Below are 26142 nucleotides of genomic sequence, written 5' to 3'. Positions count from 1 at the left end.
TAGTGCTCGTGAATGGGGAGACTGGATGGAAGTGAGGTCGGGTGAAGAGTGCTTGGAGTACGGCACAGGACACGGGAAGTGCCGGGACGGTACGGCGCGGCGGACGCACGGTCGCGAGAGAGACTTGGAGTGCGGAGCGGTTTGCTTGTGGTCGCGAGAGATAGAAATACTTCGGAGTGCGCACTTGTTAACTTCCGGGGTTTCTACAGTGAGGACGTAGAGGGCGTTTAGAAGTAAATATGTCGCGAGCTATGTTGTTGTTCATAACCAATTACTTGCAGTAGGAATCTATTGTTTCCCTGTTATTCAACCTACATTTCATTTAATTGCTGGACTATCGACACCAATAAGTGTTTTGCAGAAGTATACCGCATTCTCAAAAGTACTTCTACTATCGTACTCATCATTTAAGGTCGTTAGTACCTGCATATTTTATGTAATTGCAATCTTTCATTTATAAATTTATATGTTACATTCATAATTCGCAGAGTGGTAGAATCCGAGTAGTAGAGTGGTAGAAACCTTCGACCATGCAATTCATGTGTGTATTCTTATCGTGTACTGTAGACTCAGCGTATTTGGCCTGTAATGCGGCAACTACATATCCCAGCCCCTAGACAACGAAACCAGCCAAAACTTTTAGTACCGCAACTCTGAGTCGGAGCGTACGTAGTTGAGGGCCACCACACCAACATGAATTCATTTTCTAATTTGAAAGCCCGCAAGTACACTGCTAAGGTAATTTTTCCCTGCCACTATTATACAGCTGTGCCCCAGGGTTAGGTAACAGGATAACAGAGCGAAAGTTCTCCAATAAGTTAGTAATAAAGTCACACCAATGAGTTAAAAAGGTTTACTTATGTTCTTGACTTGTTGAAATATGAGTCTGCTATAATACTTGTACTACAGGACAAAAAAAGGTCCTCAGTGGATAAGTGCAAATAATCTTTGGTCAACCTCACAGTACATATCAAATGTAATTTACGATAACAGTCTGTTAACTTCTAATAATTCACTAGTCCGACGTTACCTGTCTAAATCTGCTCCGGACGATGATCTACAACCAACTGGGCGAGAGCTGCTCTTCTATCTTCCTAGTAGACTTCTGTCCGTTGTCATCCGGTCATTGGTCGATTGTACTCGACCGGCAATTGGCCGAGGCGAGTTCAATATCTTTTTCCCCTGCGCCACCTGTGGCGCTGGTGGAACTCGCGCAAGTGGCATCTCTATGGTACTGGCACCAGCTCACGTCTCTGCGCCTGTGGCGCTTTTACCCTGGCTTTGTCTTGTTCAGACGATTCAACATTGTGCAGTAGCACTTGTGCATTAGATGCCCAAATTGGGTACAACTTCACATACGTGGTAAAGCCACCCACCATAGGAAAACAAATTCCGTATAAATACTGGGACAAATAAGATCTTAGAAGCTAGATTAAGGAAGGGCAAACCTACGTTTCTAGCATTTGTAGACTTAGAGAAAGCTTTTGACAATGTTGAGCGGAGTGCTCTCTTTCAAATTCTGAAGGTGGCAGGGGTAAAATACAGGGAGCGGAAGGCTATTTACAATTTGTACAGAAACGAGATGGCAGTTATAAGGGTCGAGGGGCATGAAAGGGAAGTAGCGGTTGGGAAGGGAGGGAGACAGGGTTGTAGCCTGTCGCCGATGTTATTCAATCTGTATATTGAGCAAGCAGTAAAGGAAACAAAAGAAAAATTCGGAGTAGGTATTAAAGTCCATGGAGAAGAAACAAAAACGTTGAGGTTCGTCGATAACATAGTAATTTTGTCAGAGACAGCATAGGACTTGGAAGAGCAGTTGAACGGAATGGACAGTGTCTTGAAACGAGGGTATAAGATGAACATCAACAAAAGCAAAACGAGGATAATGGAATGTAGTCGAATTAAGTCGGGTGATGCTGAGGGAAGTAGATTAGGAAATGAGACACTTAAAGTAGTAAAGGAGTTTTGCTATTTGGAGAGCAAAATAACTGATGACGGTCGAAGTAGAGAGGATATAAAATGGAGACTGGCAATGGCAAGGAAAGCGTTTCTAAAGAAGAGAAATTTGTTAACATCGAGTGTAGATTTAAGTGTCAAAAAGTCGTTTCTGAAAGTATTTGTATGGAGTGTAGCCATGTATGGAAGTGAAACATGGACGATAAATAGTTTGGACAAGAAGTGAGTAGGAGCTTTTGAAATGTGGTGCTACCGAAGAATGCTGAAGATTAGATGGGTAGATCGCATAACTAATGAGGAAGTACTGAATAGGATTGGGGAGAACAGAAGTTTGTGGTACAACTCGACTAGAAGAAGGGATCGGTTGGTAGGACATGTTATCAGGCATCAAGGGATCAGCAATTTAGTATTGGAGGACAGCGCGGAGGGTAAAAATCGTAGAGAGAGACCAAGAGACGAATACACCAAGAAGATTCAGAAGGATGTAGGTTGCGGTAGGTACTGGGAGATGAAGAAGCTTGCACAGGATAGAGTAGCATGGAGAGATGCATCAAACCAGTCTCAGGACTGAAGACCACAACAACAACAATGGGACAAGTAAACCCATACCTACTAGGTTGTCTCTTCTGATGTTTGCCTATTGTACCTCTCACTTTGTGTAATATTACTGTTTGTGCTGAACTTCTGACATCAGTAACAGTTTTATACGCTCTATGCAAACGTCTCCATATGTTGTTTCACTGATCTGTGCAATAGAATCTCCTGCCCGTAGTCACTTTTTTTGGAAAAACAATCTTTTAACTAGCCCACATGCTGTTCTGGAAAACAAATTTTCCATTGCCTTTCACTTCATTTTCTCCTTCTGAATAAAACCCCTTTGTGTACCTGACATTACTTGACTGCTTCAAGAGGTCCAGAATCACCTACATAACCTTTTACAAATGCCATGGTATCGTCCTGATCCTGTTCCCTTCATAGTTCCTCAGAAATCCTCTTCAGTTAGCCTTCTTCATTTATTTTCGTCATTGTAGCTAAAGATTTCCACCCCTACTTTACTTAACAACGGATTTTAATTTTACTCATTATCGTCCACACTTCTAGATAAAGCACCTGATTACATTTTAAGATCCCTTAATCTTTCCTTCTCAATTAGTCAAAACTACATAGCATAACTAGAGTAGCTGGCACTCAGGGCTAATATGAACTTTCCACAGTCCTCCGAACATTTCACTTGCTGTCCTGAGAATGGTGTTCTGGCGAAATATAACACACAAGTGTCACATAAAACTGTTACTCAGCACACTCCATGTCTTTTTACACAGTTTCACCTCCTTCCTATGATGTTGCCTTCCAATCTTTTTATTTTTCTACTACCTTTTCTTCGCCTCTCCATTTCTACTCTGACAATCTCTGTCCCCTTTTGTGTAGCATATCATCATTTCTTATGTCCATCTCGAAACTGCGTTCAGTTTGAAGTGGCATCCATAGACCCCCACTGCCACATCCTAATTATGCCACTGCTCACCTATGTTCAGTCGTCGCCGCCCTTTCATGCAGTTCGATACAAATGGAGCATATAGTCTCACATTTTTTATTCCCTTCATAGCTACAGGGTTTGAAGGTCAACGTTCTGAGAACAGGTTCCCGATGATTGAATGATACAATTCAGAAAATACTCCACGAAATCATCTATTTAAATCAGAACTGTTGTGAGTACTGTTAAATGCAAAACGTATCTAATGTACTAACACAGTCACCAGTAGCTGCATAGAATAAGAGTCTTGTAATCATATGGCCACTGGTCCAAAACTCCTCAGTAGCTTATAGCAAATTCTATCTCAGTTCTAAATTTATTAAGAAATGGAAATGTTACTTAGTAAACGTTCAGCCCTCCTAATATCGTAATCTACTCTGGTGCCGTTTTTAAAAAGATTCAGAAAAATTATTTATTGTTTTTAATGATTCCATCTGTCGTACTACGTTACATTTTTTAAATTTTTCAGTAAAGTTTAAACCGAAAATTTAAGTTTGAGTCGTGAATGTGACTTTCTGTAACAAATGTCAGGTTCATGATCATTCTTACACATCTGTATCTCAATAAAATGTATGCTGTAAATGAAAATCAACCACAGTCAACGACAGTCTTTTGGTATCATAAAATATCCCTTCACTCGGTATAAACATTGCGAAAAACGTGTTGCTGTCGCAAAGTTTGTGCAAAAAGACGTTTACCAGTTTATGTATCCTAGTTTTATATGAGGACCTATCTAAAAACTGTAATATTATTAAAAGCTACACAGATCTAGAGAAATTTTTTTTCTTAGTCTTTCTTTCTGGTGATGGGCGCAAGTAACACCCTTGGTATTAGGCATTATGGAAAATGCATCGGTGTTTCTAGGGTTAGTCACAATTTTAATACAACTAATATCTCTTTGTTTTTAATGACAGCCTTTACGTAGGTAAATTAAAATTTCATTCAGACGTATAAAATCCATGTTGTGAAATGAAAAGAAAACATCAATAATACTGATCAAGCTGTAAACATAGAAAAGTAGTTATTTTCTACTTTTTGTGTAGCATTTTTGTAACAAATTTATATTCACTGCGAATTGTCGAACTGTTCATAAGATTAGTATTTCAAATTAAAATGTTGTTATTTTTATTGAAATATTATTTACACCTCTTAATAAATGTGGAAATTTAATAGAATTTAAATAAACAGTGCAGTAAGCTAGATCCGATCATTCACTTAACAGTTACAACCCTCTTATGCTGTACATTAAGCTACTAGCGACTAATTAAATTATTACAAAATGTTTCTTTCTTATCAGCACTCACATATGTTTCAATCTACAAAGTCGACTTTTTAGAATATTTGGGTAAATGTGTTATATTCCTTTAGGAAACTGATGTATGCACAGTGGGCATTAAACCGTATGAGTATCAAGGAAACTGAAGAGGACTAGTCCTTAGTGTTCTCTTGTTAGAGCTGTATACAGGTAGCCGCGTAACATGGGCAATCGATTTGTTAGCATCCAGTGATCTGAAAACTAGATTCTAAAATGTCTAACCATTTGTGCGCACTGCGCAGGCACGTACATGTTCAGTGCACTGAAGACAGCGCTGCGCGTGTCAAAAAAGAGGGTGGCCAGTGGGGGCGGCAGCCTGGGGATGGGGCGGCGTCGTCACGCGCCCATGGTGGTGCTGCTGACAGATGGCGAGGCCAACGGAGGGTGAGCAACACGGACGATATCTTGCGCCGCATTATGGCGCGCAACCTAAAGTTGAAGGCCGCGATCTTCACGTTGGCCTTTGGTATGGACGCCAATTACAGCTACCTGCGCCGCCTCGCGCTGCGCAACAGCGGCATCAGCCGCAGGATCTACGAGGCCGCCGACGCCCACCTGCAGCTGCGCAACTTCTACCGACAGATCGCCTCGCCGCTCCTCACTGACGTCAAGTTCAACTACGATGGTCAGCAGGTAAATTTGGGAATAGGTCTTTGCAGACTTCTCGTCAGTGTTGTTTTTGTTATTCTTATTGTTGTGGTTATCAGTTTTACTGGAGCTTTCATACCGAGTCTATCCTTTACAAGTATCTTCAACTCCGAATAACTACTGTAGCTTACATCAATTTCTTCTTTCTTACGTGTTCTCCCCTAAGTCTCTATTCACAATTTTTAACCCGATACACTTCACTTCATTCTCAATTTGAGAACTCGGTGCCTCAGGATGCGTTCTATGAACCAATTCCTTCTTTTAGCCCAGATGTCACATAAATTTCTTTTATCTCCGATTCCATTTACTACCTCCATATTAGCTAATTGATCTATCCATCTACTCATCAACACTCATCACTAACACTGAATTTCAGAAGCTTCTATTATGTTGTTTGAACTGCCCATCATCCACGTTTCCCTTCCAAAAAAAACTACACTCCAAATACCTTCCCAGAAGCTTTCATAACTCTGATTATAACAAATTCATTTTTCCACTTTTTTTCAATATAATTTGTATTTGTCACGCAAATAACAAGACTCATTTCCTAATTTTAGTGTCTCGTCTCCTATTCTAATTTCCTCGGCATCTCCTCAATTGATTTGCCTACATTCCTTTACCTTTGTTTTACATGTGTTGATTTGCGTTTTGTAACCTAGCTTCTGGTAATCGGCGTATTGCTGCCGCAGAAGAACTAATTATGGAAATATTGTTTGAAATTTGAAAGAGTTACATTGATTACGAATGACAGAATGAATGATATCCATTTTACTATCGATAGTGAATACATTTACTGAAATTGAATGATGTCTATAGAATAAGTATCACTGACATTCATATCTTTTGTTAACTTTAGTACTGAAGTTCTTTAGGGTAGACAATATCTTTTGTTTATTCTCTTTCAACGCAAACAAATCAATTGTTGGCTGTCCAACTCGTGAGCATGGGACATACAACTGGCCATGTGACAAACATGGATTTCGTAGATCCAGTCGGCACACTTGAAGTGGCTGGCGTTGTGCCCTGTTGATGGTCATTGAGAGTGCAAGTAGAGTGGGGAACTACCGTCGTTTTAAAACAAATGACATGGTGGGATTGATAGGAACGCTCGAAATGAGCTCATCTTCTCCTTTCGACTTCTCATTATTAAGAATAGTTACCTCGATGACATTTGGCATCAGTTGATTCACAGAAAGTCATCTATTACACAGTTTGGGTGGACTGAGGTTCGGCAGGAGAACGGTTGGCACACCGACTTTGAGTGAAAATTTACCTATTGGTGCAGCAGGAAGATCGAACGAATTTAAAAACTTGAGTTGATAATCATCAACTTCTCATGCATTCATGACGCCGTTAATCGACTTGTAGGTAACAGAATCGCTTGCAATTTGTTCTTGAAGTGTAACTGACTGAATTGAAGTCGGTGTTTTTTGCTGACAAAATAGTCCGTTCGCAAAGCATTTATGAATTCCGTAATTGGTGACAATTTGTGGAAAATCTTTCTGAATCAGTTGGAAGGCGGATGGCACAATAACGCAAAACTGCAATGGATGTGATAAACATTTTGCGCTAGCTTCAGCTGGTACCTCTCCTTCACCCATGGTCAATACGTCTTTGAAAAATGTGGTTGTCGACGCAGTACACTACAAATTACCGCGCGTATTGGTTTTAGCATATTTCTCCGAAGATGCGACGCCTTGAGGCAAACCTTGAGCTCATCACCTGGTGCTGATGTACTAATCACTAGAAATTATTGTCTAAAGCCGCCATATAATAAAATAAGAGCGCCACCGAACAGTTGTGCATTTGATTGTAAGAGTGGTTTCCTACAAGCTATGATGCATTCGTCCCAAGCAATGACCTTGCAATGATCTTTAGCCATGCCAGATTCTTTCGAAATGTCACATATTGGAGCTTCCTAAAAATCCACATCCAATTTAAATTTGAGCGCCAAATGCGCCGTTCATCCACCATCTAATAACGTAGTCACATCGGCAACGCCTACAGAACAAGCATCTGGCGCAGTTGCTAGCTCGGTCACTGTTGATACAATGGGGGGTGATCAAGATTTAAGTCAGTTTAAACGTAATGTTATAGTCGACGCGCGATCGATGGGACACGGAATCTGCAAAACAGCGATAAAGTAGGGATTTTCTCGTGCGACTATTTCACGACAGTACCGTGAATATCAGGAATCCCGTAAAACATCGAATCTCTGACATCGCTGCGTCCGGAGAAAGATCTTGCAAGAACAGGACCAACGATGACTGAAGAGATTCTTTCAATGCAACAGAATTACAACCTTTCCGCAAATTGCTGCAGATTTCAGTGCTGGGCCATCAACAAGTGTCAGCGTGCTAACCATTCAACGAAACATCGTCGACACTCGTTTACCCTTGATGACTGCACGATACAAAGTTTTACGTCTCGCCTATGCCCGTCAACACCGAGATGGGACTGTTGATTCCTGGAAACATGTTGCTGGTCGGACGACCCTCGTTTCAACTTGAACGGATGGACATGTACGGGTATGGAGACAGCCTTATGAATCCATGGACCTTGCATGTCAGCAGGGGACTGTTCAAGCTGGTAGAGGCTCTATCACGGCATGGGGCGTGTGCGGTAGGAGTGATATGAGACCCCTCATACGTTTCTAGACTCTGACAGGTGACATAAGCGTCCTGTCTGATCACCTGCATCCATTCATGTCCATTGTGCATTCCGACGAACTTGGGCAATTACAGCAGGACAAGACTAGGGACACTTCCGCTGGCCACCATACTCCCCAGACACTAACATTATTTAGCATACCTGGGATGCCTTTCAACGTGCTGTTCAGAAGAGATCTCCACTTTCGCGTACTCTTATGGATTTATGGGCAGCCCTGCAGGCTTCATGACGTCAATTCCGTCCAGCACTACGACGAGTTACGGTGCTTCTGCTGCCTGCTTGGACCCTACACGACATGAGGCAGGTGTGTCAGTTTCTTTGGTGCTTCAGGGTGTTTTCAGTTTCATGCTTGCGGACCTAGTAAACATTGAAATTCCGAGGGAAAGTACAGCAGGCATCTAGAAGAAAATGGCGCAGCCCGCATGGAAAGTGTAGCTTTGCTATGCCATTTTTTCTAGATGCGTACTGTGGTACTGTGGCCTCGGGTTTACTAGGTCTGCAGGCATGAGTCTGAAAATAAATTGAAAATTAACTGTCTAACATTATTTTCCGAGATAAAAATAAAACTTAATCACCCTCACACATAGAACCGGAAACGGTCTATAACGTTCCCAGTACTTAGAGGTGTATATGAAGCTGTGTAATAGGATGTATTTCTTAACAGGTGGACGAGGACACGCTGACGAGAGCGAGATTCCCCACGCTTTTCAGCGGCGCGGAGCTGGTAGTGGCGGGTCGCCGATTCCCCGGTGTCAGACGTTTGTTCTGTCACGTGACGAGCAGGGCTGGCCGTGCTAGGGACGCGGTGCCACAGCCAGCGGTGGCCAACGTGACGTCAGCGGAGCGGCTGCGGGCCTACCTGTCGGTGCTTCAGATGCTGGAGCAGGACGCGCCCAACGACACTGTCCGCGCCAGGGCCAAGGACATCGCTCTCAGGGTAACACGCAGCTCAATACCTTCTAGCTGACATGTTTAGTTTACACTCGTGACTGGTATTACCTTGGCAAAGCGAGCTGGACACCTGTCCAGCCTGGAAGCAGTGTACTTCCGCGTTCCTTTGCAAAACATTATCTTTGCAGAATCTATTTATTCAGCAATTTGTTCAAGTAATACCGTGGATCAGTTTAGTAATAAACATTAAGAGATAAAAAAAGGAACTTCCACGAATTCTGTCAATGGGATGAACAGAAGAAGATATAAATTACATGTACAGACAAACAAGTTATTATAATGACAGAAAAGTGAGATGATTTTTTCAAGAGCAATAGCTTCACAAATTGAGCAAGTCAATATCGCGTTGGTCCACGGGTGGCCCTTATACACTACTGGCCATTAAAATTGCTACACCACGAAGATGACGTGCTACAGACGTGAAATTTAACCGACAGGATCAAGATGCTGTGATATGCAAATGATTAGCTTTTCAGATCATTCACACAAGGTTGGCGACGGTGACGACATCTACAGCGTGCTGCCATGAAGAAAGTTTCCAACCGATTTCTCATACACAAACAACAGTTGTCTGGCGTTGCCTGGTGAAACGTTGTTGCGATGCCTCGTGTAAAGAGGAGAAATGCGTACCATCATGTTTCCGACTTTGATAAAGGTTGGATTGTAGCCTATTGCAATTGCGGTTTATCGTATCGCGTTGGTCGAGATCCAATGAGTGTTAGCAGAATATGGAATCGGTGGGTTTAGGCGAGTAATACGGAACGCCGTGCTGGATCCCAACGGCCTCGTATCACTAGCAGTCGAAATGACAGGTATCTTATGAGTTGGCTGTAACGGATCGTGCAGCCACGTCTCGATCCCTGAGTCAACAGATGGGGACGTTTGCAAGACAACAACCGTCTGCACGAACAGTTAGACGACGTTCGCAGCAGCATGGATTATCAGCTCGGAGACCATGGCTGCGATTACCCTTGACGCTGCATCACAGACAGGAGTGCCTGCGATGGTGTACTCAACGACGAACCTGGGTGAACGAATGGCAAAACGTCATTTTTTCGGATGAATCTTGGTTCTGCTTACAGCATCATGATGGTCGCATCCGTGTTTGGCGACATCGCGGTGAACGCACATTGGAAGCGTGTATTCGTGGTCGCCGTACTGGCGTATCACCTGGCGTGATGGTATCGGGTTGTTCCGTTGGTTACACGTCTCGGTCACCTCTTGTTCGTGTTGGCGGCACTTTGAACAGTGGACGTTACATTTCAGATGTCCTATGACCCGTGGCTCTACCCTTCATTCGATCCCAGCGAAACCCTACATTTCAGCAGGATAATGCACGACCGCATGTTGCAGGTCCTGTACGAGCCTTTCTGTATACAGAAAATGTTCGACTGCTGCCCTGGCCAGCATGTTCTCCAGATCTCTCACCAATTGAAAACGTCTGATCAATGGTGGCCGAGCAACAGGCTCGTCACAATACGCCAGTCACTACTCTTGATGAACTGTGGTATCGTGTTGAAGCTGCATGGGAAGCTGTACCTGTGCACGCCATCCAACCTCTGTTTCACTCGATGCCCAGGTATATCAAGGCCGTTATTACGACCAGAGTTGGTTGTTCTGGGTACTGATTTCTCAGGATCTATGCACCCAAATTGCCTAAAAATGTAATCACATGTCAGTTCTAGTATAATATATTTGTCCAATGAATACCCGTTTATCATCTGCATTTCTTCTTGGTGTAGCAATTTTAAAGAACAGCAGATAATTGCACTAGGAAAGTTGTGTTAAGTCTTCCTGAGTGACATCACGCCGAATACTGTCCAATTTGCGCGTTAGATCGCCTAAATCTCGTGCTTCTTGGTTGGATCCGTACACAATGCTTTAAAGTGTTCTTAATTAGAGAGACATCAGGTGAACTTTCAGACCAAAGCAGGACCTAACAAACACGAAGATGTGTAGTAGAAATTATCTGTGTGTGTGGGCTGGTATTATCTTCCTGAAATGTAAGTCCAGGATGGCTTCCCATGAAGGACAACAAAACAAGGCGTAGAATATTGTCCATTTACCATTGCGCTGTAATGGTGCCACGAATGACAACCAAACATGTCCCACTAATAGCAGAAATGTCGCGCCAGACCGTCATTCCTGATTGTCAGGCTCGTGTTCCAACATTTCCCTGCAGACATGGTCATAGGCCTGGAAGGTCACCGAATGGAGCAGAATTGTCTTCAGCAATGAGTCCCGCTTCGAGCTGAGCCCCGATGACCAATGAAGTGATGTCTGAAGACGCCTCGGATAGCCTGACTGTCGCCCGCCATACAGCCCGACAACCAGGAGTGACGATGGTCTGGGATGCGATTTTGTTTTCATGGCAGGACCCCTTCGGTTTCCGTCCGTCGCACCACGACAACGCGGTACGTATCCAATATTACTAGCGCCGTTTTGTCGGCCGCCATGGCAAGCCATCCTTGGCATACATTTCAGCAATGTAATGCCCGCCCCCAAACGACGAGTGTTTCAACTCCTTACATTCGTGCTTGCCTAACCCTATCTTGGCCAGGATGTCACCGGATCTCTCCACAATTGAGAAGCCTTGGAGCATTACATACAGGGTCCTCTAGACAGGTTGGGATCTCGAAGATTTAACGCGTCAGTTGGACAGAAAAAAAATGGTTCAAATGGGTCTGAGCACTATGGGACTTAACATCTGAGGTAATCAGTCCCCTAGAACTTAGAACTACTGAAACCTAGCTAACCTAAGGACATCTCACATATCCATGCCCGAGGCAGGATTCGAACCTGCGACCGTAACGGTCGCGCAGTTCCAAACTGAAGTGCCTAGAGCCACTCGGCCACTCCGGCCGGCAGTTGGACAGAGATTGGTACGATATCCCTCCGTGCAGGTCCTGTACGGGCCTTTCTGGATACAAAAAATGTTCGACTGCTGCCCTGGCCGGCACATTCTCCAGTGTATCAGTCGGTACCAAGCCGAATAACTGCCAGCACAAGGGCCAGAAGCAGACCACTGCGTTCCTTACTTGCTGAGTTTGAGTGAAGCACCTTATCTTGGAAAAAAGTCAATTTTTTCCTAGAATTGCAATTATTTGTGTGTGTGTACACGTACATCACATCTGCAGATTTGTGATTCTTTGGACAATTCGTTCATGGTGTGTCGTTATCCTCCCCTCTTATGTTGTAGCTGAAGTCCTCCAACAAGCGATGTGCTACCTCTCTTTCGCATGTAATTTTTCTCTTGGCGTCTCTGACAGTGAAAGCATATACCATTCTTTATATATATATATATATAGGGTATTACAAAAAGGTACAGCCAAACTTTCAGTAAACATTCCTCACACACAAAGAAAGAAAATATGTTATGCGGACATGTGTCTGGAAACGCTTACTTTCCGTGTTAGAGCTCATTTTATTACTTCTCTTCAAATCACATTAATCATGGAATGGAAACACACAGCAACAGAACGTACCAGCGTGACTTCAGACACTTAGTTACAGGAAATGTTCAAAATGTTAGCGAGGATACATGCATCCACCCTCCGTCGCATGGAATCGCTGATGCGCTGATGCGCTGATGCAGCCCTGGAGAATGGCGTATTGTATCACAGCCGTCCACAATACGAGCACGAAGAGTCTCTACATTTGGTACCGGGGTTGCGTAGACAAGAGCTTTCAAATGCCCCCATAAATGAAAGTCAAGAGGGTTGAGGTCAGGAGAGCGTGGATGCCATGGAATTGGTCCGCCTCTACTAATCCATCGGTCACCGAATCTGTTGTTGAGAAGCGTATGAACACTTCGACTGAAATGTGCAGGAGCTCCATCGTGCATGAACCACATGTCAACAAAAGCACCGAAGTCAACATTACCTTCCTTCAATTGGGCCAACTGGCGGTAAATCGAGGAAGTACAGTACATACTGACGAAACTAAAATAAGCTCTAACATGGGACAATAAGGTGGGAATGTGGGTCTCACGGAGGTGTGCCAGAGATAAGTACCTGCAGTCGCACTAGCTTCTGTGTCCTCAGTTCCTGGCACGGTAGCAAAGCGTGTTCGGTCAGAGGGTTAGCTGCCATCTGTAATAAAAAACTGAGTCAACGGCTCAACACTGAACTTGAACGGGTGTCCTGGGACATCCGCACCGAACATATCCAACGAACAATTACGAACAAAATGGGATCAGCAAAAAAAAAAAACGTGGATACAGCGTCTGTCATGTAAGCAGGCGATCCCAGGTTTGAGTCCCGGTCGGATCACACATTTTTCAACTCTCCTTGTTGACTTACATCGACGCCTGTATGATGCAGCTAGGGGTACTCATTTCATTGTAATTTCACTCCTAATGGGGGACGTACATGAAATACAGGTACGAATATAACCTGTCACTAAATCCACAATTTTGATTTACATAACTGAAATTACGTACAATGGTTAATGGTAGTTCATGGAATCTACTGAACGTTTTTTGTAACTTTCATTGAAATTTTGAAAGTTTTTCGTAAATTTTGAATATTTGAACTCACGATTCATATAGGTACCATTCACTAAGAAAGTTTCTATAAATTGTCTTGTAAATTTTACAGTATAACCTCTACATTCATATAAGGAAACCCACAGAAGCATTTCAATTTATTGACATTTAACGAAGTTTTATGTTTAATTATTTTTAATTAAAAAATACGCATATAAAGTCTACCTTCTTAATTATATATCTTGGCATTCATGCATGATATTAAATATTCACTTTGTGTACATGTTTCATATGCATAATACAAAATACAAACCAATGATCACAGGCACATCTATTCTAGTTTTGGAGAAAAATGTACCTGAATAACGTAAATAGTAGCTCTGAGAAAATGCCTTTTAAAGTTTTATATGCTTTTTCATTGTCGGTCCCTCTTTCAAAAGCCACCAGATCTATACTCATTGTCCTCATTTCCTTCCACACTTCTCTTCTGGCTTCTTCTTTTCTGTCTTGTCAGCTTTGCAATGTCTTCAATTGATTTATTGGCTGCAGGTATACGTTGAGTGTCTATCCCCTTCAAGATGTAGCGAGTGAAAACTCCGAGCTTGAAGCCCTTTCTCTACAAGACCTTCATCTTCTCTGAGTTCCCACAATTAAAAACAATAACTCCGTCATAAACTGCAATTTTAACTATCTTGTATGACCAAAATGTAGTTCTGGGGGAACGTTTCCATATGAGGGCATTCAGGGACCCATCATGATTCTGCATTTTGCCATGAACACATTTCTTGAGAAGATTGGGGTTGGATAGAACCCTGAATGTCGGCTTAAAGACATTTAGAATAGATTTACGAAGACTTTCCTTGTGAGTATAAGGAATTCCATCCCTCTGAGCCGGTTTGTAGTGACACTAACTAATTCGGCAAAGATTGTGTATGGGCTGTTCAACTGTGGATATCATATGAAAATATGTTGCCCAAACAGACCGACGCATATCTTCAACGCTTGATAGGTTATTCCCAATAATCTTATCATAATAAACTTGAAGGGTATCAATCATCTTCCTCGTTAACCTTTTCTTTCCACTTAGACCATTTCCGTCTTCCAACTTTTTGCCCTTCATGTCAGCCATAACTTTTCGCAATCTTGAGCCAATGTGCTTCTGGACGTGACCTACACATTCAAGCTTTTCAATAATACATTCTTCACCATATGGTTTGCTGTCACTTATTACCTTCAATGCGCTCGAGTCACCATCACCAACATACTTTTGGTTTCTGACTTCATGTTTAGAAACGGATCTTTGAAAAATTATCTTCATTCCAGCACCTTCCATCCAGCCACTTGATCCACAATCGTTCATTCTGCAGCTGTGATTCATCATAAAATTTCTGTTTTCATATTTCTCGTAACAGGACAATTTTGACAGTACTTGCTCATTATTTGCACATCAAGTACTTTACCTACATCAACACTTATCACACTTGAAATACCTTACAGGGATGTAAGGCCTCTCTTCATAAATGTGCCATCACATGAAACAACCAGATCAGTCTTCACGTGATTACCTTCCTCATCATCCAAAGGATCATTCTGTCATATTGCCTCTGCTGTTGCTGCAGATAAATTCTCTTCACAAACTTCGTAAAGTGCCTTCTCCAATTTGCCGTAGAAAATCTAGCACATGGTGCTGGCATATTCATCATTCCACATAGTACATTTCCTCCTTCTCTTCCTACACCAATGCATCTTAGACCATATAAAAATCTCATATTCGCTTCATAATACCAGTTATTTGATTTTGATGTTTTAGATGAGGTGTCAGCATCACAGTCCCGGCATTAAATATGTACATTACACACCATGCCCACTCTGTTACCATCATGGAATAATTCCAGGTTGTCTGAACCACATGTCTTACATCCTATACATGCAAATTTCACTGCACTAGACAACAACTCAATGTCAATCATCCGATATCCAGTGTTATTTTGACAGTCATCACCATTGTCAGTAATTTTGACACTTGAAATCTTCTGTCGTGAGCTGCTGGGAGAAGGTTCACATGTTTATAACAGTCTCGTCAGACAACTCGGTACCATTATCGAAATTATTAGCGTGCCTGTAATTTAATAAAGCACGTGAACGCTTCTCGCACATCTTTTTCAAAACTTTTCTTTGTCATGGCATTATTAAAAATCACAACAAAATAAGACGACGAAGTTATCAAAACAACACAAATAAATACAAGTGTTCGCGACTTTGTAAACAAAGGTTATCGTTGTCTTTTGCTTCCAGCGACAATATCCAAGAGTCACAGATGATACACAAAGAGAATATACTACATACATTTCACAGCCGTCTTGATGTTTCCGTACTTAATACGAAAACTAATACTAAAGAGTCTCTTCAACCAAGTGTGCCTGGCAGGACGAACACGTTAGGCATTTAATTCTTTTAAGGCTCTTAGGTTGCGGTTTGGATTGTGAAATTTCAGGAGATTATTCTCATTGAGTTGAGCTAAACGAAAGAAAATAAATTTAAAAATGACATTTTTTTCGCATTTTCGTATGAGAACTGGAGAGAAGCAAGTTTTGTCCCTTAGTTATACTTATCGTTAGCAACACAAACAGAATACCACTGTTCTTGTTCTGATCATAATCATTCGCGCGACGTAGGTACATAAATGGGTAGAGAACAGTGGAATTACGAACATACTTCACATCTATTATGATTACCTATAAACCGCGGTCGCATCATTCGCCAGGCAGATAGTAAATCTTCTACACTGGTAGCCAGTCTTGCATGTATCTGTCGCCTCTGTTATGTTAGTAACTTCACTAATTCTTGTTTTCTTTCTTACAGTACTCGTTTGTGACATCCATTACGTCACTGGTGGTAGTCAAGCCGAACGGTACTTCAGCAGTCAACCTCGAAGACCCCGAGGCACCAAGAGGTAATTGTCTTCCACTGATATGGGTGTATGTTTACACAAGCAGTCCCTTAAATCCGAAACGACTCTTTTCCAGTAAATAGTGTTTATCTGTTTTCCTTTAGCCATTTAAGATCTTTGGTCCTTTTATGCCCCAAACAAACCAACCTACTTTTAGCATCATCACTAGACCTTTTCTGTGTTCAAAAATGGTTCAAATGGCTCGGAGCACTATGGGACTCAATTGCTGTGGTCATCAGTTCCCTAGAACTTAGAACTACTTAAACCTAACTAACCTAAGGACATCACACACACCCATGCCCGAGGCAGGATTCTAACCTGCGACCGCAGCAGCAGCGCGGCTTTCTGTATTCCATGACGTAAGTGACACAGTGTTAAAGCATTATCTAGCATTCTTCTGCGATACGTATGTATATGTGAAACACTCAACAGACCGAAACTGTTACGTGAAGAGAGTAAAGCACAGTTTGTTTATATTTTACACTAAGAATGTTTCCACACACTTATTTATTAGACACAGTAATGGTGAATAACTGCTGCTGCTACGACCGAAAAATGAGTGTGTGAAAGAAAGGAAAGCCGCTTGTCGTAACTAACTAGGGAGTGGTCCAGTCCGACATATCGAAACATACATTGAAATTTTTCACATAGGAGGAGTACGCTATCAAAATTTTTGCTGCTAGGAAGCAGTGCAAGCAATTTTAAGAAATGTTAATAGTACTCATTTTTGTCCCACGAGGAATCTTTTATAACTAAGGTTTGCACAGTGTTTCGTGCCTAGCGCACGAATCTGTTAATAAGCAGATGCAGCCGTGGCGAGAGAAAATAGTGACGCACATGGCAAAGTTCAAAGTGCACACACGCGAATTCCAAACACTTAATCCATTCCAAAAACATCTCAAATCATTAATTTTTTGAACAAGTTGCAGGTCATATCGACAGCAGAGCTGTTGTTTATGTAACTATTACACAAGTGCTTAACAGAGGAAAGAAAATGGAGACAGTGAACCATGATATTACATTACCGACGAGTTCCATCAATCAGGCCTTTAATTTTTTGAAATTAAATATTTTTAATAATGGCTGTTACATAGTTCTTACTATAAATTTTCAATGATGTGAAACAGTTCTTTATTTATCACCTGTAGTAGTCACAAAAATTCGAAGTGTCTATTGGTTGACGAAAACAACCATTTTCCTTACACCAGGCACTTCTGATAAAAGAAACATTAACACAATCAGGCACGTCGCAGTCATTACTAGTTTTATTTACATAGAACTTGCATGCAGTAGGAAATGATTAAGGGCATTGTTCTGCGTATTGTGCTATGTAACAGGCATACATAATCAAATTCGTAAAATGTTACACTGATAAATCTGAAATGACAAAGAGCTACCGAAAATTATATGGATCGACAGTTGTCGGAAGACTGCTTTACAGCCACGGGGAGTGGCCGCGCAGTTTGAGACGCCATGCCACGAATTACGCGGCCCCTCCCGCTGGAGGTTCGAGTCCACTCTCGGGCATGGGTGGTGTGTTGTCGTAGCATAAGTTAGTTTAAGTAGTGTGTAAGTCTAGGGTCTGATGACCTCAGCAGTTTGATCCTTAGAAATTCACACACATGTAACTGCTTTACATTGTCGAAAAATTACTTTGTCGAGAGGTTAAGTCACACTAGTAGCTTCCAGTAGAGTTCGAATTTTATAAACAGTGTTTTCATCCTCCTCCTAAAGACAGAAGTGTCATTTTGTTAATGCCAAGAGTCCAACAAAAATAATAAAAGCGGTAAGAAGTCGTTTCAGATGTAAAACAGAAATTAATAGTCTCTAATTTATCCAGTTTGAGGTACGTTAGTTACAAGATTTTTGCAAGTAAACAGCCCTTTTCTTAAAAAAAAAAATGTTTGGTCCCACTTTACCTTAATGTTCCTGAAGACAAACGTAAAGCTGCGGAAACAGGAAACCACTTATCAGTGGTATTGTTGTATACGAATGTGTCGTAGCATTACTGATTGCGCAGGAAATCTGCACCTTTTCGCTCAGAATATTAATGTGTAGTCTGTACGCAGCTCTGGCACAAAGCCTGACCGATTGTCTATATACTAAATATTTTAGGGGATTACAAGAAGCTCCCTTTTCTCGTAAGCTACGTATTTCTCTATAGTATTACTTATTAATGACATATTCTCTACATCCTTACTTGAGGTAAACTTCGTAGTTTTGCACATTTCTTCCCCATATAACTTCCTGAAGCAGTTTAACCACGTCAAAGAATCCTGGAAATCAATAATATTCACCTCACTTGCCATTCAGAGCGCCTAGTCTCGTAGATCTCTGTCGCTAATGGTGCACTGACTCTCACGAACACTTCTGAATCTATCGAATAGTCGTCTTCCTTCCGTGATTGTGTGAGCTTCATTTTGGCACGTATTTCATACTTCATATAAATATTTCTTCCATTTATATAACTCATGTTCACGCTTTACGAAATGAAACTGGCTTTGCACACTGGTCAAGTTTTAGCGTTTCTTCCCTCCTTCGTTTAACCAAAAAAAATATATCCTTTACTTTGTCACTGAGACACTGAGAGGTATTAATTTCCATGTTTTTAATTTGTCGTCAGAATCTGTTCTGTTATTACCCTGAACTGTAATTAGCTCAACAATCGTCATTGAGTCACAATTCACTGAATCATCTACGTTATTTTCCGTTTCTTATGATTCCACAATTTCTAACAAAATGCCGACATCATTGGAAAGAATGTTCATGATATTAACTAATCAATAAAAAAAGGATGAGATTTCGACTACATATCACACTCTTCACATTTCATCTATTCGAGACTGAAAACATTAATTGAATCCACATTGCTGTGAAATTCTAAAGCCTGGACAGAGATAGATGCTGTAAGGCAGCATATACGAAGAAATAACAAATAAACTTAATTCATCTGTTTTACTTAGCGATACTGAAAAAGTAATTGACAATTATTACGGATGTTAATTGAGTTGAAAATTAGAGCAAACAGAAACTACAAAATTTTGTGAGAGAAACTATCAACGGAAAGTGAAATTCCCTTTACAAATTACGTTTGAATTTTGCGGTGTTATCTGTCTACCGACTGCCTTGATAAAGGATACATAAACAGGTGTTGCGCATGCGCTGTCTGCTACTGCTATGACAGGGATAGACATTTCTCCAGTCACCTGTCGAGCTGCGAATCTGTCAATTCTCAATTTTTTCTTAAAATTATTTGCAGTGTGTCACAGCAGCTAAGATTTTGACATTATGTTTCTTTCGGTGTACTTTATCTGTACAAAAAAATTTCGAGATGTTGGATTAAACAGTTCCTCAGAGCTCTAGTTACAATTATCATAGTAATAAGAGTTGTTTTATGTCCTGCAAAACAACAGGACTCAGATTATGCAGAGCGAACCTCCTAAGCATAATGTATGCAGATTTATAGCTATATATTTGTACTACATAAATTCATTTAATGTGGGAGTGTGCTGGAAATAGTCTTTAGTATCTGTACAAATTGCGAGAAAATTTCTCGTGCAGATAACATTAATATCCGTGTTACACATATTTCCCTACCTTGTATTTATTTCAAAGCAATTAGAATAGGAAACTGTCATATTAGTTTAGATATATTTATTCTATCTTTAAACAACTAGGGTACGTAGATCGCGTCCAGGGATGACAGGTGAGGGGATGGGAGGAGGGGGGGGGGAGGTGGCGTCAGAAATAGTATCCAGCCACCGACAGTCACTAACACTGCCAAAACCACCCTTGTAACAATGCCGATCCCTTAGAGAAATGGGAACGGGCAGGAAGAAGAGAAATAAGAACCGAATTTCTGTAGACACTGTATAAACGCTTCAGACTTACTAAACGTAACTTTTTCCTTTCTTTCACTTGCTCTTCGAACTGAAGCAACAAGTGGCCTGGTTCTGCTACTGTGATTAGCTTAGGACAGAATATGGATACATTTTAACCATAATTTCTACCGATTTTTCTGTTACACTCGACTTGACAGATGTGTGCAACGAACAGTTTCTACGATTTTACCCTTTTCTGATGAGTCATGAACAAGTATATCATAAGAGAAATTTACAGGCAATAAATAAGTTTTCTTCAGCATTGAGTAATACATTTCCTCTTAGAATTACACAAATACTCTATGACTATCTAATTTATAGTCTCATGTAGTCTTCTAGGCCATCTACGTCCCCACAAATAAGTGACGTAGGGTTGTTTCATACTAATAGTTCTCTTTCCTATGTGTTAATCAATTTGAGCTCAAGAATTGATTGAAATTTCTCCAAACATTTTACGTCATCCTCCACCCTACATTTCATCTACCACATCTATAGGTAAACTTAACTTTACTTACTTTTCGTGCCCGGGAACTAATTAAAATTTTTCAGCCAGTATTGGGTCACGTCCTGGTCTTCTTTCTTGTCCAATCACAAATCGTCGAGGTAGCACCTGTAGAGGCAATTTGGACAGGCCAGGAGATTTTCCATGTCCTGCATAGCACATAAGTGACACTTGTCGTCATCCAAAGCACCAAGACCCCACCACATTAAGTAAAAACTGGAGTCAGCCGCGTCCTTGTGCTGTTCAGGCTCCTCAATGTTTCCCAGTTTGTTGTGGAGTCGCCAAGCAATACCTTTGCTGGCGGATAGATGACGTGGCCGTATTAAAGAGCTTGCCACGGTTCTCCAGTAGTCCACGCTCCTACTCAGGGCCAAAGAGAGGATATCGATAATCGGTGGTTTGTCTGAGCCTCTCTGTGAACTCGTGAGGTGTTCTACCGGCAGCTCGGTAAACCTGCTGTTTTATCATGAGCACAACTTTATGTTCTATTCAACTGGTCACTAAACGCGTCTTCTCCTCTCTCTCACTGAAACGTAATGAGACAGCGAAGCACCCCGGGCAGAGCGTGCGTAGGATGCCCAAGGCAGACATGTGTCAACGAATGATTGGAGCATAAAAATCACGGTTTACAGCATTCTCTGTGTTGGGAAGCACTCCTGATCAGGAACAAGAATGAGTTCAGCATCAGCGAGTCAGTATTATTTCATCCATCTGATATTATTTCACTAGAGTTGGATACAGACTTCAAAAGGGAACGAAGGGAAATGGGACTACATCAATATAGTTATTATCTATACTGCACATAGCAGTAATACTTATTACAAATTTTCAAAAATAGCTCTGTATATATATATATGTGTGTGTGTGTGTGTGTGTGTGTGTGTGTGTGGGTGGGTGTGGGTGTGGGTGTGGGTGTGAAAATCAAGACTACGCTTATTGGTAGTAACTTAACGAGACCTGATATTTTAATGATATTCAGAACAGAAAAATACGACACTCAAGGGAAGAACTAAGTATCAGGATCTGATTCAAGTATACTAAAGAAATAGTATCCAACATTCTTAAATTGAGTGCAACTTAAAGACGGACTCTGCATATAGAAATATCCTATGTATTGCATGAATGAGTAGTTATACGAAAGCAACAGATTATTTTGAATACGACTTATTCTCGTAGACTGAAGCGACGAATGAAGATTTGTACCAAGCCAGGATTCGAAAGCGGGTCTTCTGCTCAATAGACAGATGCACTAACCAGTACACCACAATGGCACTGTGGCTTAATGTATCTGCACGGATTACCCTAACACACCTCTCTCCTCATACCATCTTTGAAGATGTATTTTTGCTTACAAACTCTTAGCTAGCAGCTATGCTTTGGGGCAATCTCTCTGTTTGTGTAAGCATGAGTTCAGAAGGCGAGAATTGTTAACTGGCCCAAAGTTCACTTAGTAAATGATTAACTTCCTACAGGATATGTATTAGTCTAGTAGTTCAGTGAAGCAGCGCAACCATAAAATAATATCATCAGCGTCCAGCAACACAACATACTTTGTCGTCCCTTGCTCAGACCCTTTTGCTAACTAGCGTGCATATAGTTTCAAGTGATCATGATTTATAATTCTCAGTTCCTACTCTCAATTGAGTGGCAGTTTACTGAATCCACTCTGAATCACATTTTCGACCTCTGTGGCATGACAAGATGGCGGTTCATAAACATTTCGCATTAAAATAAAGCAAATAGACAGGGAATAGTGCGTCTGGGAAATGAGATCGCAACACATGATTTTAATGATGGATATACTGAACATTAAAGAGAGCTGAAATAGCTTACAACCTTGTAGGAATAATCTAATTTATAGCCCTTATTACGAACCGAGGCAGCCTCATTGCGTAAGTTACCGCGAGTCATGTGCAGGATAGAGAATGTTTCAGTCCATGAACTGTTATCATTAATGAACTTCTACATCTACATCTACATTGATACTCCGCAAGCCACCCAACGGTGTGTGGCGGAGGGCACTTTACGTGCCACTGTCATTGCCTCCCTTTCCTGTTCCAGTCGCGTATGGTTCGCGGGAAGAACGACTGTCTGAAAGCCTCCGTGCGCGCTCTAATCTCTCTAATTTTACATTCGTGATCTCCTCGGGAAGTATAAGTAGGGGGAAGCAATATATTCGATACCTCATCCAGAAACGCACCCTCTCGAAACCTGGCGAGCAAGCTACACCGCGATGCAGAGCGCCTCTCTTGCAGAGTCTGCCACTTGAGTTTATTAAACATCTCCGTAACGCTATCACGGTTACCAAATAACCCAGTGACGAAACGCGCCGCTCTTCTTTGGATCTTCTCTATCTCCTACTACGGAATGAAATGAAGTTACAAGTGATGCGGTAACCACATTCGTAGCACTTATGAATGCACAGCCTCTTCACACCTATTCCACTACAACGAAACAATTGCGGAATACTCTCGGATCGATACGAGTGTATAAAGCCAACTATCCTCACACGAAAAACTATGCTGCAGCACTGGCTATAAACTGGACTGATCACATCAGTCACTTTTTTACGTAGAAATAACTGTTTAACACCATGGTACACAGTAAGACGAAGGCAATATCCTTCTCCACACTGCGTAGCCTCGAATATAGCTCTTCAACGAGATCTGGAACCACTCTAGACATATTAACGCCTAACTCTTTTCGAACAAGAAACCCACATGTCTTACAACTCGTCAAAGTACGATATTAACTGTGAGCAAAACGATGCGCCAAAGAATTGAAACTAACGCAGTGATAAAGAAAGATAGATGTATACTGTAACTTATTAGTGCAGGGCTTCAATGTGGTAGTAAAATTCATATTACAATTAAGACAAATGGAACACGCTTTGAGAAAATGAAAGAAGTAACAGCTATCTTTCAACAATTCTCTCGCAAAGTAATATTATCTCTTCTCCATCCCAGTTTTGCATAACCATTCAAGCATCTGAGCAGCAATTAATTTTTTTTTTTTTTTTGCAATGAGAAAAACATGAAATACAGAAAAAGTGCATGCCATGTTTGCTGTCGAAGAATTATCGGGTGAGATTGCTAGTCTCCATAGAGAGAGAGACCTTTTATTTCACAAATGTTTCACTTTAAATACATGAAGCACCAAATGTCACTGTTATATCGAAAAGTCAGGTTTCTGGCACACGTTCTCAGTACATAGTAAGTGGCGTCGAATTCTTGCGAACACATCTGCACATAATTTAAATGTGGTTCATTACAGTGATGCTGGTGCTTGCTGAAATTCCAGATACATTAAGTACAATTGATATCCGGGATATGTGGGGGTCTTTAGAATAAACAATCGTGTGATTCTAATCACTACTCTAATCAAATTTCATTGTGGCACTCAATGCAGACAGGAAGTCCCAAGACGCGGAAGAGTGCTTATCATCAAAAACATCTTTCTGCTGACTTCCTGGCAAACCATTTCTCTTACGCAGGCACAGGTGAACTGCTTGAAAACCGGAAACATTCACACTGCTTTGATTGTGAGTTTGGCGACCAATGGGCGTTGCACAGCTGTTTTGAGACTGCACTCGTGATTATGATCAATACTGTTCAAGCCTAAATCTGCTTATCCCAACTTCCAACTGGTGTGGTTCCCATAAGAAACCTAAAGAGAGAGCATACGATAAGTGCATTAATTAATGACAGATAACTGCCACTGAGCACTGTAGCTGTTAACCACTTTCTGGTCGATCAGTACAGGTGTTTACTCGAGTACATACATATAGGACGAGTATCAGGATACTGATTTTCTTGGTGGATAGAGGCAAATTTAGACAAGGTCTACACCTTACATGCTTACCTGGTTAGTCAGGCAAGAGCATTGGTCACTAAGAGTGAATTCCTACGAGCGTTCGAGAATGATCAGGGTTGGCGATGGTGGGTCCAGCAATGCTTCATGCTAAGCCCTAAATTACACCACATAGTAAGTCGAAGTTATGAGGAAGAAATATTGCCTTATATAGCAACAACACTGCTCTATGGAAAAGCAGTCGTAGCAGGGGTAGCTCTTCCGCTTATCGTGCAGGCGCAGTGGCCTGGACCCCGGGAATAAAGAAGCCAACGTTTCTGATGTTCATTCAGTTCCGGCATGATTGTGTATCCAGCGGTCACATCTAAAGATGGCGGCCAGATGGATCGCCGAAATATCATGTAGTGAGGGTCATATCCGGCAGCATACCCTTGAAGAGCATAAACATATAATACTCCGGGAAAATCTAGGAAATCACAACATGTACTCCTTGACTATTTTACGTAATGTCACTCCCCTGACTGGTAACAGCTGGCTGGACATCCGAATCACAATATTACATCAATCTCGATTCCACTCTCCATTCCTTACTCTGAGCATCTTACTTTAAATATCAAGCAACCGCAGGCATCTTTCCACATTTTCAGTGGAAAGAATCGCACGGAATGTAAAATACTTTAGAGCCACGACCAGTTTAGTGTCAACGGAAGTCGCATCCTTAGGTTATGTGCAGAAAATTAATAATAATTTTTTTTTCGAAAAATTCTTCACAATGGTATGAAGAACAAAGGGATACTGAAAAGCAGTATTACATAGCAATACTTCAAGAATACTCGCAGAGATGCTTTTTTACAAGTCATTGCGAAAGATAAGAGCCATCCCCACACCCCACCTCACCCCAAATCATTCACACCAAGTTGTAGACAACTAGGTTGCTAAAAGCGTTAGTCCATACCTAACATCATTAGAAACTATAAACAAACACCGTGGATGGAAACCAAATGGCGCGAACAAAGTTATAGATTAGTAATGCAAGTAGGCAATATCATTGTATGAACCGAGTAGACTCGAAGATCCTTACGGCGCCACTAACATGAAGGTGGTTGAGCGGCGGCAGGCCAGGTAGTACTAACTGCTCTCCAATGAGGAACGTGTTTATAGGTGGCGTTAGAGACGACGGAAATAAATCCTTCTCTATATAAGGAGTGAAGGGTAAGGGTTGCCGTAAATGCCCAGATCAGTGACATAGCCAAGAACCAAAACACAATTTCGAACGGAAGTCCCTGGAAACCAAAACGATCAAAGATTCCACAAGCCTAAGACGAAAGATTGTACACAAAACTCTCCAGTAATCATTCACAAAGCACTTAATTGTGAAGTTCGCGAAAATTATCGAAAACTTTCGTTAGAAGCGCTGTCCCAAATTCCACAAGAATCCC

This window comes from Schistocerca piceifrons, chromosome 1 (assembly GCF_021461385.2).
Source record: "Schistocerca piceifrons isolate TAMUIC-IGC-003096 chromosome 1, iqSchPice1.1, whole genome shotgun sequence".
NCBI lineage: Eukaryota > Metazoa > Arthropoda > Insecta > Orthoptera > Acrididae > Schistocerca > Schistocerca piceifrons.
The sequence above is the reverse complement of the archived record's forward strand: the minus strand, read 5'-3'. Positions refer to the sequence as shown.